The sequence below is a fragment of the Suricata suricatta genome, chromosome 13, assembly GCF_006229205.1.
Source record: "Suricata suricatta isolate VVHF042 chromosome 13, meerkat_22Aug2017_6uvM2_HiC, whole genome shotgun sequence".
NCBI classification, from domain to species: Eukaryota; Metazoa; Chordata; class Mammalia; order Carnivora; family Herpestidae; genus Suricata; species Suricata suricatta.
Window position 1 is genome coordinate 58,241,964 of NC_043712.1, and position 18,554 is coordinate 58,260,517.

General features: G+C 36.4%; 1 protein-coding gene across 1 annotated transcript in view; it reads left to right on the forward strand.

Annotated features, from left to right (window-relative positions):
- PTPRD (protein tyrosine phosphatase receptor type D) overlaps positions 1 to 18,554 on the forward strand; it is a 402,643-nt gene that overhangs the window by 38,541 nt on the left and 345,548 nt on the right. The window lies entirely within an intron of this gene.

Below are 18,554 nucleotides of genomic sequence, written 5' to 3' on the forward strand. Positions count from 1 at the left end.
TTAGTGAAGGATTTTTCTTCAGAATAATATACTGAGAATTGTGCCTAGAAAGATGTGATCCTAGATACTTTTGAAAAATATAAATTATTTACTTTTACATTATTAAAACATCTGCTTGCTTTGTGATATCTCTACCTCTCTGCCTAAAGCAATACTTCTCAATCTAGTGTTTAGGCTGGGTGTTACTAATAGATGCAATATAACGAGACCCCCCCCCACACACACACATTGAAGAAACACACATTGTTTGCATCTTTTGCTACATGGGTGTGTTGGTTTTTCTATTTTGTTTTGCTTTCACTATGAGACTTCTCAGAACAACCAGTATACAAAAGTATGCAAAGCAGTCTTGTAACTCTGCTCTGTAGAAACAGCTCACTTAACTTAATTAACTTGATACATTTCCTCATAACTACAGAGCATTTTCTCTGACTTCCATTCTATCACTTATGTTGAGTATGGACAACTGATTGATGGGTGCCCCTTATGGAATATGAGCTCCTTGAGGAAGATTAACTCTCTTTATTTCCTCGGTCCTGGTAATGTGCCTCTGAAGAATAAGAATTTGGGGGAATGAAATGACATTGTAATTGTTTCAGTTAAGTGCCTCTGTGCCTATATTCTGCTATATGTTAATTGACATAAGTTCTGTCTGTGTTCTCTATGATATCCAAGTCTGTTCTGATTGAGGATGATGATCATGAAGGAAAAGGACATGCTTGTTAGGAGAGGCAAGTGAATGATCCTGTGGGAGGGTTTCTGTCAGATCCATGAAGACACAGAGGACATTCTATTCAATTGAGTAAGGTTTTGGAACATGGGATTTTCTGAGCTGTTTTGAAAAAGTTGGGCAAGAGATTTTGTGGTGAGCTAGGAGACAATGTAAAAGACTGGAGCTGATGTTCAACCTTCAGGTGCAGAAGACTTGAGCAAGTTTCTCAAAAACTCCAAGCACGTAATTACACATAGCCCAAATAATCATAGACTTATACTGACTTCCCATAGAATTCCACGACTTATCATCGAGTCCATGATATGAGTTACCTTTGACAGAACGTAGAGTTTCATGACATGCAATACTTGTTTGCTGATTGTTTGAGTCTGGATTTGAATCACATTGGTGCCAAAGCTGGTATGAGTGAGTGAACTGGGATGCAGAGCTGAGAAGTAAACATAATATACTCTGAAATATTTGCATGTCGATTATGCTTTATTCTTTTGTCTTTCTGAATAAGTTTATATAAACTCTTAAGATCCATTAAAAACTGTTTCTGTTGTGAAAGCCACTATCAATGAGATACCTTTGAGTTGACGAAGGAAGTTAATTTGTGGTATATCACTGTGACCAGGAAAGAAGTGATCCTGATGGAAATCTGGTTTAGGAGAAGGCTTGAAGTCTTGAAAAATGTTTATATATTTATGAATTTGGGAATTCTCAAAAGTCTGACAAAGAAACTGTTGTGGATGTCTAGAGACCAATAAACCACATATTTACATAGCCCTTATTTACTTAACCCTCACAACAACTTTTTGAGATAGGCCAAATATCTCTATGCTGCAGTTTTAGAAGTCAAAGCTTATGACTAAAATAGAGATTGCTTATGCCCACTACTATCTTATTTGTAAGCATATCACTAAACCAAATTTCCCTGCTTCTCCAGCACTTATAGATAGGGCCATGATTAATGGAGTAAGAGTGGAAATGATGCAAATGTGAGTTATGTCATCTGTAAGTTGGTTGAGAATGGTAACTTCTACATGCTCTCTGTGCCCCTTGGTCTGTTGGCTGAAGGTAGAAGATTTAGTGAAGAAGATCTGGGGGAGTAGAAGATGATGGAAGCACTAGATAGAAGTAACTGAGTTTCCTGAATATGTCTACATTGAGCAAAGCCTCCCTACAAATCACATTAGTCAGTGATGTGAATGAAAAATAGATTTTATTGTGTCATGCTATTGAGATTGTGGGCTGCCAATTGTGGCAGTTAATCCATCTTTGACTCCTTAATCTCACGTATTTCCATTACTTTGTATTGCTGATCTATATAAGTGAAACTCTTGTATCTTATTTATAAATTAGTGCAAGTCTGAAGAAGGAGTGTGATATGATCAAACAGACAAAGGACAGGACTACTTAAATACCATTAAGGTAGAATCTGAATCTTCCAAAGGAAAAATAGTTAAACAGTCCAAGAGGTAGCTGCCTCAGTCCGGGGCCCAAGGGACCTACAAAAGAATGAAACAAATAGAAGGCATGAAGGAAAAAACAACATGATTATGGGTTGAGTGGCACGATTTCAGGGTTTTCATTTTTGAAACATACACCAGTATATTCTTGGCATGAGATAGAGCTAATAGGGAGGAATGAAGTTGCATGAAGTTCCTTTTGGTAGAAAGTTAGTATTAGATTACAGGACTGTTTGATCACATTACTATAAAAATGTGAAAGAAAGGCACGACCAAGTTATTTTAAGTAAGTTGGAAAATACTGAAGTAAAAATTGGCCAAGTGGAGTCTGGTTACTATTTTACAACTTCAGAGATGGTTTAGGATGCTATTTATGCCAGAAGGGTAGTGAGATGCAACACCTTTCATCTCTCTCTCTCTCTCTCTACATATATATATAGAATTCTTATTATATAATGAAGATGCCAAAAGACTTATGAAATTGATAGAAATTCTGACCAACTAGGGGAAGTTCATTCATTCCTTTCTTCTTTTGCATGTTGCGGCTATTATCTCCCTCGTTCAAGAAAGACATTAGTAAGGGATCATAGCACTTTCTCCTATTATTTCTGGAGGAATCATGCCTTCTGAACATGGCACTCCAGATGCTCCCCTCAGGATTTTTCCTGGAAGGCAGGAGAGAAGGGTGAGGGAGGGAAACCTTGTACAAACTACATCCTTAATCTAAATATTATTTCAATTCTTTATTTTCTATCTTTAGTCCTTCTCAAATCAATGAAGCAATACATATTTTAGAGGTATGGCCATGGAGACTATTTGGGGTTGAGGCTATGAGAAATAATTATATTGAATGCCATTTTAATGTTTCTCTTAAAAATCTTTTTTCTCACTTACTTTCTAAATAGTTTGTACTCTAGACTCTTAAATAAGAAAGGGTTAGTAATTTTCCTTCAGTTGTTCCTAAAGATTTTTCCTTTTTAAATTTCATTAATGCTTCCCTTGATGTGGGAAAAGAAAGGAGGACACATCACAGTCAAATTTATTTCCCTACTTATTGTCAAGTCTGCTAAATATTGGAAGAGAAGATTAAAATTCTCAGCTATAAAGGAAGCCTCAGTACTTGAATATTCAAAGTACTTTGGTTTATTTTGAATATTGAAAGTAAATAATAGATTCTCCATCTTCAAAGTTATGTAAAAATAAATTTTACTAAATCAAAATTTTGTCTGTTAATTGCTCATACTTTTCCAGAATGTGCCCATGTACGAGACATTTTCTCAGTACTATTGTGAAATTGATATTTTTCTTCCTATTTTCTCCAGCTTTTGCTTTTTTCTCCAATCTCCATCACTTCCTTACTATTTTGTTTTTAATTTTAACATCACTTTTGGGCATTGTGTTCCATTTTATGAGAAATATGATGTGTTATCTCTCAAATAATTTAGCCCCAGTGGTAAGTTGCTGAATTTGTTTTTAGCTGTAAGTATTTTAAAGAAGATATTTATGCTAAGCCATGTGTGTGAGACAAGAACTCAATGCTATCATTTTGTTGCAGGTGGACTTAGGATTCCTATGAGAGGAATTTAAAAAATTTTAACCAAATATGTATTCACTTTTCACTCAATGTGTACAGAAACAGTAATACTATAACACAAAGGGGACCAAACAGGATAGCATGTCCTCTGACTCCACAGATTATTCCAATAAGTCTTCAGGTCACAAGGAATAGAAGTCCCTTCTCAGCATTTCCTTATTCATATTCTGATTTTATGTGTATCTTCCTATATACTCAGATTTTGGTTATTGCATGGCTACCCAATTAGCACTGGAATCTTGGTGCTATACTTTAACAACAACAACAAAATTATAAGTGATTCTCTGAGTCACCTTAGGTGACTTAGACATCTCCATTGTTTAAGAGGAATGTAACTAAAAACATTAATGAATCCATCATGGTTCTCTAATTAGTCACTTTGAAGAACCTCCTCTTTTGTCAGTGTTTCAGTTTCTTGTACCGTGACGTCAAATTTGGAAGCTCCATCAAATACATTTACACACATGTTGATGATGTGAATATGAGCACATATGTTTAGAATAATAAAAATGTAGACCTACAAGGGGCTTTAGAAATGATTTGGACAGACCTATTCATTTTATGGATGAGAAAATTGCAATTGAATGTAGTTCGATGAATATTTTGTTTTGTTCATCTTTCTTAACCTCATTTAACTGTAAATAGATAGCTTGGTAGTCTGTAGAGAGAATGTATCATTTGCAAAGGTCATCATGGCCTGTGTGATGTGAATAAGAAACCAGAAAAATATGTGTTATAATGTCTTAACAGTAACAGCACTTTCCTGACCAAAGGTAACAGCAAAAATTTATCCTAGGCCTAATGTATATCAGATGCTGTTCTCAAAGCTGTAGACACCTATTTAATTGGAATCCTATAATGAATTTATGACATAGATTTTGGTGTCACATGAGTCTCCCTCAGGAGTGAGAAAATAAAACTGAAGCTTAGGAAGTAAGCGGCAGAGCCAGCCTCTGAACTGTGAAAATCAAAGGCTGCGCCCTTTCCCCACTTTGCTGTGACTGGATTCTCTTAGTGACCACAGAATTACATAGCCCGCGGGAAGGACTAGACAGACTTGAATCCAGGCCATTTTTCATCGCTACCTGACAGTATTTACAATGCCTGTGTACACAAATTGCTGGATACTTCATTTCTGGTATATGTCAATGAGAACTTTGTGCTCATTTAATAAACAAAGTGAAATAATTATATCCAGTCCTAAATATCGCTCCTTCTACAAAATATTTTCCTTTTTATGTAGTAAAATGACTATCTTTTTAATAATGTGTTACATATTATCTATGTAAGATTCTATCTTATATTTGTTTTCCCTTTTCAGCACATATCTAAATGTTCCATGGTATTTATAATTTGATCTTACTATTTAATGAGAGAATAAGGGATTATGGTAAATACAAAAGAATTGTCTACGTCATAATTTTTCTTCTTAGGAAATAAAGGAAAGATAAAAATACATTTATCCTCTGCTTATGAAACTTCATAAATTGTGCAACATTATACATTTATTGGCCAGGGCCAATGGGTAAATGGGGTAGGATGTCTATTTATGCAAATTAAATTCTTGTTTTCAAACCAAAGAATTCTCATATTGTCATTACATAGTAAACATTTTATTGTTAAAAGGAATAACTCTGCTGGCATTTGGAATTTTATAAGACTGTAAAAATGATCTAGTTCAATTGCCTATTTTTCTGATCTTCAAGAGTTCGCACATATGGACAATCAAACAGCAAAGATTTGAACCCAGCCCTTTCAATTATTTATGAAACAACTTCACCGTCTACACAGTGAAAGAGAGCTGATGTGGATAAAGTTCTCAGGGGATACATCTAGTGGGTAAAATGTAAAACTTAATATGAGAACAGGAGAGTAGCTGGAAGAGATTAGGCTGTCCTCTTTTACCCGAAACCTCTTGTTTTATTTACTTCAGAATTTAATATTTGCCTTTTTCCCGTTGCACATATTTGCTTTGGATAGAAATATTGTACCCTAAAATGTCAGTTTTCTTGCTTGACATTAAAAAATTAGACTGAGGCTTGCAGAGCCCACACTTCCGTTGACCTTGGCTGTAACTGCCATCACAGTAAACATTGTTGTTTGTTGATGTTGGCACTTCAGGTGGAGCATATCAAGTGCAAGGGGCCTCATGGACCATGTGGTTCACATCACATACCTGGAACATATGGTTTGTGTTGTCCTCACTGAACTTTACTTAAAGGGCATTTATCTTGGTTTTCTTTTGAAAATGCCATAGTTTTACTTTTGAATCAATTAGAAGACGTTTTTTCATCTCTCATAAGCTTCTGGCAGGGTTTTGAGACAGGCTATGACAAATTTTAATATAAGAAATTGGGAAAACTTGAAAGAAAAAACTTTAAAACCAAATGCAGGATACAGTATTTTTTTTCCTGCTTTTTGGCAGGCATTCTAGATCCCTTAAAATGGTAAAATCTAAGGACTAAATTTGATTTAACAAACAATATAGATGGAATATTTTTGAGAAGAGTCTAGCAGTTGCTGCATTCAGAAATGTGTTCAATGTGTTTCTTGTTCTTTGGGATGGCATTGAATGTCTTCCAGGAGAACTTTAATTGACTTTTCTTTCAATGAATACAGTGAAAAACCAAGCTTATGCAGGCTTTTCTCTCCCAGAGGTAACAAGGTATCTTACACGTTACCTTCGTAGAGAAATTTAAACATTTTTAAAGTGTGGTCTGTTTGATCTACTTGTATTTGCTTTCCTGCCTCTAGAGCCTATTGAGTCCTGATAGCCAGCCTTCAAATTTAACCTATGCCTTAGACTGTTATTTTTAAATGCATCCAAACTTATGTTGATTTTCTTTTACTATGTGGTTTCAATAAATCACAGATGTCATTTTATCTTTTCCTCATTTTGGTAGTAGTTATTACTTCCATTAGGATGGCCACTCACTAGGACTGTTCTTCGGCCTATTAGTCAAAATAACTCTGATCCAGATTCCAGTTTTACTAGTTACAACTCTGTAAATGAGGGCAATGGCTTTAGCTTCTTTGGCTGTCCTTTTACTTATCTTTAAAATGAGGTTATTACCTATGTTATGAAATTGTTATAAAGATCAAAAAAGATAACATATATCCATATACATAAAATATATGTATGAAATATAGTAGGTATTTCTTAGCCTAAGTGGATTTCTTTTGTGAGAATTAGAATGAATATTAATTCTTCATAAGATAGTTCTGTGTTTTGGACCTGAATTTCAACCCTCCAGTCATATACACAAAGGTAAAGTGTTGATTTGTACATATGTATTGTGCACAAACTCATATTCCAGGTTAGCTGCATTCAATCTGGAATTATTCTCTGTATAATCTTAGGCTCCCCCAAGGTTGCCTAAAAACTAATGGGCCACTGAATGATCATCTTCCTCATATGAAAACAGCATGATATCTTAGAAAGTGTCAGGAAAGTCGACAATGTCGACAATTCTTTTTTTTTTTTTAATTAAGGATGATATTTGTTCATATTGTACATTATACATTGAACTTGATTAAGAAGGTCAATAATTGTAGATGTTTTCATAGTGTTTGCATCCTTTCAAAGGACCATTGTCTCTCTTAGGAGAATCTCTTAACATTCAAATGAGGACACTTGTTTTTGAACATCTTCCAAAGGGCCAGACTGGACAGATGTTTCTTAAAATGAGCTGCTAACAACAAGTGAAACTAGAATTTAAAGAAAACAGTCTAATCTTGCTTGGGTCTTTTATTTTTAAAGTCAAATACAAAAATTGTGGCATAATAGAGGAGAATGTGGTATTCACTTGGCCATTTTTTTTTAATAAACAAAAAGCACCTTATGTGAAGGTACCATTTGGGGGGAAGATTTCAGTCTGAAAATGAAGATGTGATTGGAACTGTTTCATTTATATTGCCCTATTCGGGTTGTATGTACTTGATATATTGAGGACCTCCAATACTTTCTGAAGGTAGAACGTTTCTGTGAAACCTTTCATGATATAAATGGTGTAAAGTGAACAATTACCATTAATTTAGGTGGAAAGTTTGTTAGCGTTCCCAGACCTTGGAATTGCCTCTCTTGACCATTTGTGATACCTTAGGACACACCTTACTAATGGAGGTACAAAATAAATGGAGACAAGGCTTAGATGCTCAGACACACTGCCAGCCTTCTGGTGGCAGGATGCTGAGATACTGAGTGTAGATCCTGGAGAAGGGGCTCAGTGGCACCACTCTGGGGTTGCCTGCTATCTTTATAAAGGCTCACTGCCAAACAAATGCTGGATGATGTTTTTGCCTTTTCTTGTAAAAGTGAAATTGAAATTTCTCTTTGAATTTCTTTCAGTTAGGGAAAACAGGTACTAATGTAGGTCTTTCATAAAAGCAAAGTGGTATAATGTGAACTTTAGAAAAGGGGAGATTCTTTATCTCATGAGTATTCTACAGCATTTATACACATCTACCATTCTGTAGTTTAAAAATGGGTTATTTTAACATCATATAAAACCAAAATGCTGGCTGGTTTCCAAATTATCCTGATGTGTTTGTTGCCTTGAGACAGACACATCACACGCTACTGCTATATGTGTAGAGTTTGCCCACAGGAATTCTTCTGGAACCCCAACAAAATGGAAACATTGTGGCTGTGAGTATTCTAAACTCCTGGCTGTCCGTTTTGTTTATGGAACCTTCAAAAGTGATTTTCCCCCTGAACTTCAACATTAGTAAAGGAAGTCCCTTGGTCCTTCCATCTTCCTCACTTTAACTCCAAATATAATGCATCCCCCCTCCACTTTCTACATTTATACACTTCTTTGTAGAGGCCTTTTTGTTTTCTTTAAAAGATGATTCCTTTCATCTTTGCCATTGTTTTCATTCACTGTCAAAGAAAAGCTTTCTCTTGAAGGCTTCAGAATATAAGGATGGCTTTTTATAAACTCCATCCATTGGAGTAAAAATGTAATGTTTTAATGCCCTTGAAAATATCAGGACAGAAGGACATTCTGACATCTAGTTTCTGATGCAAATACAGTCTAGTCCCAGAAGAGCATCTTTACAGGTACAGAAATTTACTCAAAACAGCCCTAGACTGGAAGAAGTTGATCCCTTTTTTTCTGTCCCTGGGATTATGAAGTTTGTGAATATTGTCTAAGTACATGCATATTAATCATATGCCCACAGAGAGCAGTAAATTCTTTGAATGAAAACATTCATTGTGAAATAAATGAATGTAATTATAATTCATAGGAGCACTTTTGTCAAAGTGCAATTTGTAACCCTTAAAATCAAAACACAGCGGGCACTCTAATAGTGTTCAAAATAAGTCTCTTATCCTAAATAGTTTTCTATTAATCAACCTTAACGTTATTCCCTAATTCTTATATTATTTTGCTTCAACATATCTAGAAATAACTATAATTTAGCATTAGTTTGTAAATGATAGGATTCAGTGTCTTTGACAGAGGTCAGTTGAAAAAGGAGGCATGAGTGAAGTTAGTTTTCTGATCCCCGTACAATAGTGGGGAACTTCATCATGATTTCTTCCCACATTGTAGATTTTTAGGGTCAAAGCAATGAAGGAAAGAGGATTGTATGCTTTATAGCCAGAAGAATCTGGGTTCCAATGCTGGCATTGGTTCCACTTTTTATTTGTGTGACAACAAACAAGTTACTAGCTTGTCTGAGGCCTGCGGTTCTCATGTATAAGAGAAGAGTGGTTTGTGAAATGGCTGTGAGGAGAAGCCGTCATGTACAGAATACAGTTTTGGCATGTAATAAGTGTGTTTGTGTGAGGAATTGTGTTTGCTGACAATTAACACAGTATGGGAGAATGTTTCTGTTACTATAGCTGTTTTGACAAGTTACACAAAACTTGGTGGCTTCAGTAAAGACATCTGCTGTGTTCTATAGGTCAGGAATTAGGCAGGGCACAGTGGAAATGACTTCTCTGCTCCACGGTATCTCGGGCTTTAGCAGGAAGACTCTAAAGGAGTTAGACTGAATCATCTGAAGGCTTACTTAATCACATATCCACTGGTTGATGGTGAGAAGTCTCTAACATCTTGGGGCTGGTCCAGTTAGGTGTCTCCAGACGTTTCCTGCTCTGTGTGCAGTCTCTCCATGAGTGCCCTCTAGCATGACAGCTTCAGGGTAGCTGGAGCCTTGCATCTTGTCTCGGGTCTCCTAAAGCACATGTTCTGAGAGTGTGGCAGGATTTTTTTTTATCTTAATAACTGTCAATCATTGTCTCACTGCTTCGAAGAATGAAGAGGTACACACAGAATGGACAGCAGACAAAAGTTTATTAGAGTATAATATTAGAAAGGAAGAATAGTAGGAAAGCTCTCTTTACAGATAGGGGACATCCGAAAGTTAATGCCCATGGACTATAGGCAAGGGTCCTTGTTTTACAAAGTCCTGGTCAGCCCTTCCTTCCCTTCTCCCTCATTCCTTCTCAAGTTCTATCCTTAATGGCCAGACAACTCTAGGTCCTGTGTTGTCCACTCCTGATTGGCTTGATTCCATTATGTGAGGACTGAGACTGGTCATACTGTCCTACGTATAACATAAGTTTTATGGTTTCTTTTTTAATTCAGTATTTTGATTGTCAGATTCTTGAGGGGAACCTGAATGGGAGTAGATGGTGTCCATTATATTCTTAAAAGGGACCTTATGCTCAGAGTGGTTGCTGAAGTCAAATGCTTCCAGCATTGTTCCAAAATATGTCTTTTTCTCCATCCAGGGACCTCAGATCTTAACCTTTCCCTCTCTGCTTACTGAATCCTATCTTTTTTTTTTTTATCCTGAGAAGACTAGGGATTGGGGGGTGGGGGAGGGAAAGAACACCAGGAGGATTGCTGATAGAAGCTGTCTCCTTTTATGACCTAGTATCAAAGTCACACATCATCGCTTCCAACATCTTCTGTTGGCCAGTGAAGCCCCAGCCCTCTACCCAGATCTGTGGCAAATGAGCTTATGCAGTGGCATATGTCCGTGTTTGGAAAATACTACATACTGTAAGGAGATAATATTTGAATAAAGAGGAATAAAATTATTTTTTATTTTATTTTTTCTTCTTTCTCCTTCTCTTCCTCCCCTTTATCCTTTTTTATTTTCTGAATGACATGTGGAGATAAGGTCTGAGAGACATGTTAGAGCCTTCATATCTTAATGAAGGCTCCTTAATGCTGGGTTGAAAAAACATGAAATGTTCTGCAAGCAATGGAAGGCTACTGATGTGTTCTTTTCTATGTACAAGTGTGTTTATATGTATACATATGCCTACATATGTGCATGTATCTATATCTGTATATCTATCTGCAATCTTTTTCATTTTTTGACACAAGAGTGATTCCATGAAAGAAATGATTTTCCAAGTCATTAAGTACCAGCTTTCAAAGAACCTGACCTTATAGGGTCTCAGATTTCCAGTTTCTTAAAATTCAGTGTTCAGAATTAAAAGTCAAATCATGAATGTAAGGTCATATTTGAATAGAATTGAAGAAAGTCCCATAGGAGAGAAATCCTAACATATACAGAAAATGTAACTTCTTGCGCGGCACCCAAAGGTAGTGGACTTCTTGAACAGGGTCTACCTGTTCTTTCAAGTTTGCGACTCGTTCTTCATAGTCCTCTCATAAAAATTAAAATGTGAAAAACCATGGAGACTTACTAATTCAATAATTTGAAATGCTGCTATTGGAATATTTCCAGAATCCAGGTGTAAAACCTTTAAATGCATACATACATACATGCATAATAAATTAATTTTTTTTAAAAACTGGGAATCATAGTCTAGAATGCTGAAAACCAGAACAGCAACAGCAAAAACTCAGTCCTTAGAAAAAACAAATAAACAACAACTTAGCAAACCTCAAAATAATCATAATAGGCCTGAGACAATATAACATAAAGAGTTTTCCTTGCACTTACACCTCCTGATTTAATACTACCAAATCTCTAATAATTAATGAGAACATATTCATGCAGACGGATCTTCTTAATTTTCCTCAAATACTAGTTCTTCCCCATGTTTTTTTTCATAATATTTTATTGTCAAATTGTTTTCCATACAACACCCAGTGCTCTTCCCCATAAGTGCCCTTCACCATCACCACCACCTCTTGCTTCCCCCCCTTCAACTCTCAGTTCATTTTGAGCATTCAATAGAGCTCTACAAATCTGCTGTGACTCAGATAACAACTTGGTTTAACTATTGATAAAGAAATCTCCATAGATGTAAGTGAAGGGAGGAAAAAAAGTGTTAATTATTTAAAGCTCAAGTTCAAGGTTCCTCTGTGGGAGTTCCTGTTAGGTTTTGTTTGTCATGCTAAGAGTGTATATCCCTGCAGGAGTCAGAGTTCCATTGAAGGGGCTTAAATAAATTTACATTCTTGCTTAGCATTCTCTGATGTTAAAACACTATTTGTTGTTTGCCTAATACATAATGCATTTTTATAGTGTTTAGATGAACCACATGCATTCTACACATTGTTGTGGGCCAGCTTGTACTAAATGACAAATGTGTGGTTTTGCTGCCCCATTGAATATGATACATGCATGTTATGCTCATAAATGCAGCATATGAAGTAGTGGTATGTGTGTGTGTGTGTGTGTGTGTGTGTGTGTATGTATTTAAGATCTTCATGGGTTTTGTGGAAAATGTTCTTAGGGCATTTTAGAGGTCATAGTGCATCTTGTTCTATATTGACCAGCACCTTCTACAGCCCAAACACTGTATGGGTCCAAGAATATAATAATTAAAACACATAGCATTATGTGTTTTAAAGGGGGAGAGTGCAGGGTGATCACTGATTGAGTATTGTTGTGGCTCCTTTATATATTCAATATTTTGCTGGAGACAACTATAATAGTAGAAAAATGAATTTCTATGCCAGGATGGGAATTTTTTTAATGTTTATTTATTTTTGAGAGAGAGACACACAGAGCATGAGTGGGGGATAGTCAGAGAGAGAGGGAGACACAGAATCAGAAGTAAGGTTCAGGTTCTGAGGTGTCAGCACAGAGCCTAATGCGGGGCTCAAACCCACAAACTGTGAGATCATGACCTGAGCTGAAGTTGGTCGCTTAACTGACTGAGCCACCCAGGCACCCCCAGGATGGGAATTTTAAAGTCATCATCAAATGATTGTTTAGGATGGGATCTATCTTTATTTTTTATTTATTTATTTTTTTTAGGATTTCATCAGTGCTTTTTATTATCAATTTGCCAATAAATGTTCTTACAGGGTCAAAAAACATCCATTCCTCTCATGAAAGTTCCTTGATTCCTCTAAAATTTTTCTTGCCATTCATTACACTTGAGCTTTATTCTCTTGTGTATGGGGTCTCTCTTTAATAGAGAGTTTTAAGAAAACTATCTTAACTATGGCTCACACATATTCTTGCTGACTAAGAACCTTGTGTCATCGTTTCTTTCTGCTGTTAACATGGTCTTTGTTAGAGAAGCTTCCGCTATGCAGGTGGGTGTGTGTGTGTGTGTGTGTGTGTGTGTGTGTCCGTGTGCACACACATGGTGGGATGAGTTGAGGAATAAAGCTTTTTAAAGATAAGTGCTTTTCTCAGATCAAAGGTTTAAGCTGGGAATAACAGGATCTCAAGTTAACACCTTGTTGGTCAGGCTGTCTGTCAAAACTAACCTGTCCCAAAATATATATAACCCAGTGCATTAATTCTCTCTTCTTTTTGTTTTTTTAGCCATAATTCTTTTGAATTCTTTTTTTAAATTTATATTTACAAGCATATTCTTTAAGAAAAAATGTAAATGTGTTTGGTGCTATATTATTTTGTTTTATTTTTTCAAATTTATTTGTTTTGAGATAGAGAGCAAAGGAGGGGCAAAGAGAGAGAGAGAGGAAGAGAGAGAATCCCAAGCAGGTTCTGCACTGTCAGCACAGAGCCCACACAGGGCTCAAACTCACAAACCCTGAGATCATGACTTGAGCCCAATCAAGAGTTGAATGGTTAAGTAACTGAGCCACCCGGGTTCCCCATATGTATTTTAATTAACTGAAAGTTAATTCCTAACATTTATGAAAATTCATCTACATTGATTATATGGGTCTTTGGGTGATGGGGCAGGGAAACTGAGTAAATGTTGACATGAGGAGTGACTGGGAATAACATAACCTTGGCAGAGTTCTCCAGGAGGGACAGAGAGCCCTTTGAGGGGACCAGCAAAGTTAGATAGGCAGAGAAAAGGAGAGGAGAGATGTCAAAAAGTGACTCCCTCAGAGTTTTGAACCTTGGAAATGGTTTCCATTTCCTTTCCCACCCTCCGTGGTCCTAGTCTTTCTTTCATAACATGGCTTCCTCTTCCAGGGCCTTGAAACTCAGATTAGTGCTGTGGAACCTACAACCCAACTAACTGTGTGATGGGTTTGTAAGATTATGAGGAGATAGCTGGGAACATGTAAAGTTGTTTCTGTAAAAAATTAATTCTGGATGTCAAACAGTGTATTTGCAAATAGGTGCATATCAATTTATTCTGGGAATGGGAAGATATATATATATATATATATATATATATATATATATATACACACACACACACACACACACACGTATATATATATATACTGTCTTTTTAGTTACAAAGCAAAAATGTGGATATATATGTATATGTCTATATATCACTATATGTAATACATAGATGTGCATTCATGTCATATATATTTGTGTGTGTGTTGATGTATATAGTCAATACACAGTTATATTCATAGATAGTATATAGATGTAATTAAACATAGGTATTATTAAATAGGTATTATTGGTATATAAATATAAGGAATACAAAATTGTAATTGAATTGAATAGTTCTGAAGTTATGCCTTTGCTAGACTCTGAATCTAAAGGTTACACAGAGATGGAAGGAAAGGTGGGCATCCATTCATGATATTTGGTAGAATGAATCAATAGGGGAGAAGACACACCAATAGCTGAGTGAGAAAGTATATCATAGGAACTGTAGTTCTTTCTTTTTGAGGAATAAAAGATGGGGAGAGATGTAATTAAAGTTATAGAAGATGATGCTTCCTAAGGTGTATTTTAATTAGCTTTTGAGGAGAAACAGGTGGTACAATTGAAAGCTGTGGATTCTTTTCAACACAGGTTTTCCAATGTTAGCTCTTTATACTTCTTATAGCTTTTATAACAATTTATTTCTCATTTTTTTCTTTATTTCTTCTTTGATTAATTAAATTGATTTTATTACATATAAGTTATTATTCTAACTGATATATTTCCAATTAGGTAGTAAAATAATAACAGAGCCAAATTATTTAATATATAAAATAAGATTTAAAAGAAATATTTCAATACTACATTTAATCTCCTTGTACTCAGTTACATTAAGTATTTGAAGGAGGTTAATTTACCTCCTGGCTAATTGATTACTTTTTTTCTCTAGTAGGCAGCATAAAATAGAAGATATTGGCAATTAGAATTAGTAATTTATAAATTTGAGAACCTCTTATTAAATTGAATGCTCCAAAATGCACCCGTAGCCTATCCAAAAATGAAGCTATAATCAGTGTCGTGGAGGGGGTCGGCCAGTGGGAAGAGCATGAGGAGAACAAAACCTTCTTTGGCAGTGACCTCAGTCATGGCACATACATCATTGGAGAGAGTTATCATACCACTCTTTACATTTTCATCTCCGAATGTTAGTACTGGTTGTAAATATAGATTTCCTAAACCATATGTTTTTTCAGCAACATAATTGGTGACTCCTTTAAAAGAAAATACATTTAGCAGTTTTAAAGCAACACTGACTCAGGAATGCAAGGCATTCTTTGTTCTCTGACAGTACTTTGTATGTAAAAGTATACACTCTAGAATGGTAATGGGGAAGTCTCTTGAAATCATTCTCTTAGACAGCAAAGTTGATCACAATGCTGAGAGAGTTCTCTCATGGCTCACTTATTTTTCCCATAATTGTGGAAAGTACAGGGATTTTGAAATAGTTTTAGAAATAGGAATTTGGAGAACAGATTTAAATGTCTAAATTTCCAGATCAGAAATCAGGAAAATGTGAATTGTTGAGATTGCATGATAATGAACAAACTGCCTTGTGCTTGTGGGATGTCACTAGAAGTTGGATGAGAACTCATTGTTTTGGGATTCCCAGTATTCAGCAGGAATCGACCACGGTTTCTGCTGCTAAAGATGGAATCCTTTTATTCACGCTGTTGATGCTAAGGATTGCTGTTCTTGGGCTACTGTCCTTCAGCTTTTACATATCAACTTCCTGCTTACCACTGTATGTACCTTCAGCAAGGTCATCAGTTTAACTCATGAACTCCCTGAGATGGTTTTTCTGATGTGCTCTGTGAGCAGAGAGAGTCCCGCTGTATATTATAGGGACAGTGTGGTCAGTGTACGGTAGTGTTCCACATTTTATTCTTTACCAAAGCATTTGATTTTTAGGGGTTTAAATGACCTTTGCTACTATTAGCCCTCATTGTAACCCATGCCTTAAAGAACTGGTTCCAAATCATGCCATCAGTTTTATTAAAGTGACTATAAATGTACTGTGCATTTTTATGTATTGATGGCCACATTTGTATAGTTTTGTACATATGGGAATCTGTTCTGCCAAGTCACTAGAAAATACTTAATGACTTTTAAAATTATGTGCACGGGAAAGGACATTCGGGATTGTCATTGATAATAGCACTCTTTCTGTTCTCTGGAATCTTATAGAATTGAAAGCAAACATGGATCAAAATACTGTATCAGCTTTATGATTGAAAAATACTGAGTGGCGACATCAGGAAGGTTTTCCTTCATCCTCCTTGAACTCGAACTTGGTAATTTTCCTGAGAGTAACATGGAATAGGGATGTAAGGGGGAAGGGAAGAGAGAAAAGGGGGTATGTGGAGAGAGAGAGAGAGAGAGAGAGAGAGAGAGAAGATACGACCTGATTTATAAAGTAATATTATGCCAAAAATATTTTTTTAATTTTCACTTCTGTTAAAAGAACAAATCATGTAGCATAAGAACACAGAAGTTTCATGGAATGGATATTAACTTCTGTGAAATCTTCATTTTGAAAAGTTCAAATATTTGATATTAACTTGAGTCAGAACAATTAATTGAGGACTTCTGGGTCATAAGGACAGTCAGGGTGGTGTTGAGCATGGGTGTGAAGTGATAAAGGGATGTGATGTGTCTTCGTATATTTTTCCTTCCTGGTCTGAGCCTTACAAAAGAAGCTACAGGGAACTTCTGTAAGTTTAATGCATTCAAAACTTTACAAAAATATAACTACAATTTGAAATTCCCATTTATCTTGTTGCCTGTGTTTTATTTTCACACTTCACTGCTGAGATTCCAAGTTGTCACACAGAGAGGCTGTCAGCAGAGATGGCAAGAGAGACACAAGTGGCCTGCAGGCCTGCACCCACAAAGAGTTTGGAGACCAGCAGAGGCGCAGATACAAAAGGCACCAAGACCCCCGACTGATCAAAATAACCGCCTCCTCAGTCCTAGAACTAAATAAGTGTGTTGTTCACTTCCCAAATGCGGTCCCCACTGCCTGTGGTTCCGGGATCTGTTAATAATTTAGGGAGTATTACAAAATGTCACAAGGAAGTCAGACATTTTGGAATAAAAGTTGTAATTAGCATCACCCTTTATGTGTCGCTATTTTCGGAGAACAGTCTGGCTACCACATTGTGTTTGTTGGGACTTCCGGTTTAGAAATTCTGAGCTGGAACTTTGAAAATCGGTTCTGTGCTGCAAATCTTTAATTTTGTATCAGAAGCCAATATTCTCTATGGCTCTATTAGGTACATATGACATTTAAAAATGCCATTTGATTATTTCTCTGTCCCCTATGGCCCATGAAAACAAAATGAAGCTTATCATTTCTGCACTATACATCTTCTTGTTCATTTGTTTCATTCATTCAGATATTGTTTTATACACACATATTTTAGGTGCCTACTGTATACTAAGCACTCATTAATTTTTTGAATAAAAGTAAATAAAATTTATGTTAATGTCTTGCAATACATTTTAATGAGGGTGATAGATAAAGAAGCCAATAGATGCAACACAGAGATGAGTTTCTTAAAAATTTTTTTTTAATGTTTTTTATTTATTTTTGATACAGAGAGAGACAGAGCATGAAAGGGGGAGGGTCAGAGAGAGGGAGATACAGAATCGGAAGCAGGCTCCAGGCTCTGAGCTGTCTGTCAGCACAGAGCCCGACGCGGGGCTCGAACCCACGAACGTGAGATCTGACCTGAGCCGAAACCGGAGGCTTAACCGAGTGAGCCACCCAGGCGCCCCCAGATGAGTTTCTTAAAGTTGGTACATGGAGTCGTGAGAGGAGAACATAGATGAACGGTAATCTCTCAGCCTTAGGGCATTCTGAGACTGTTTGAGAAAGAAGACGATGGAAAAACCTCAGAACTGAGCTTAAAGGACTGCTGCGTGGAGACTGACATGCCTGGGGGCATTTCTAACATATGCAAAGTATTAGAAAGAATGTCGCTTGCCTGGGACCTGGGAATAGCTTGCTGTGCTCCCGAATGGGTTCAGGTGGAGAACACTGTAGGCAGAATTGGATAGACAACCAGCGCTCAAGTCTTGAAGCTGTGTCTGGTGTGCTCTGAGGGGTGGAATTTATCCTAAAGGTTGGCCATTGGGATGAGGCACAAAGACACATTCCCATGTATCAGCGTGGAAGTATTGTTCAGATATGTGTTTTGGCAGAAATACTCTGGCATCACTGTGTGGCATGTAT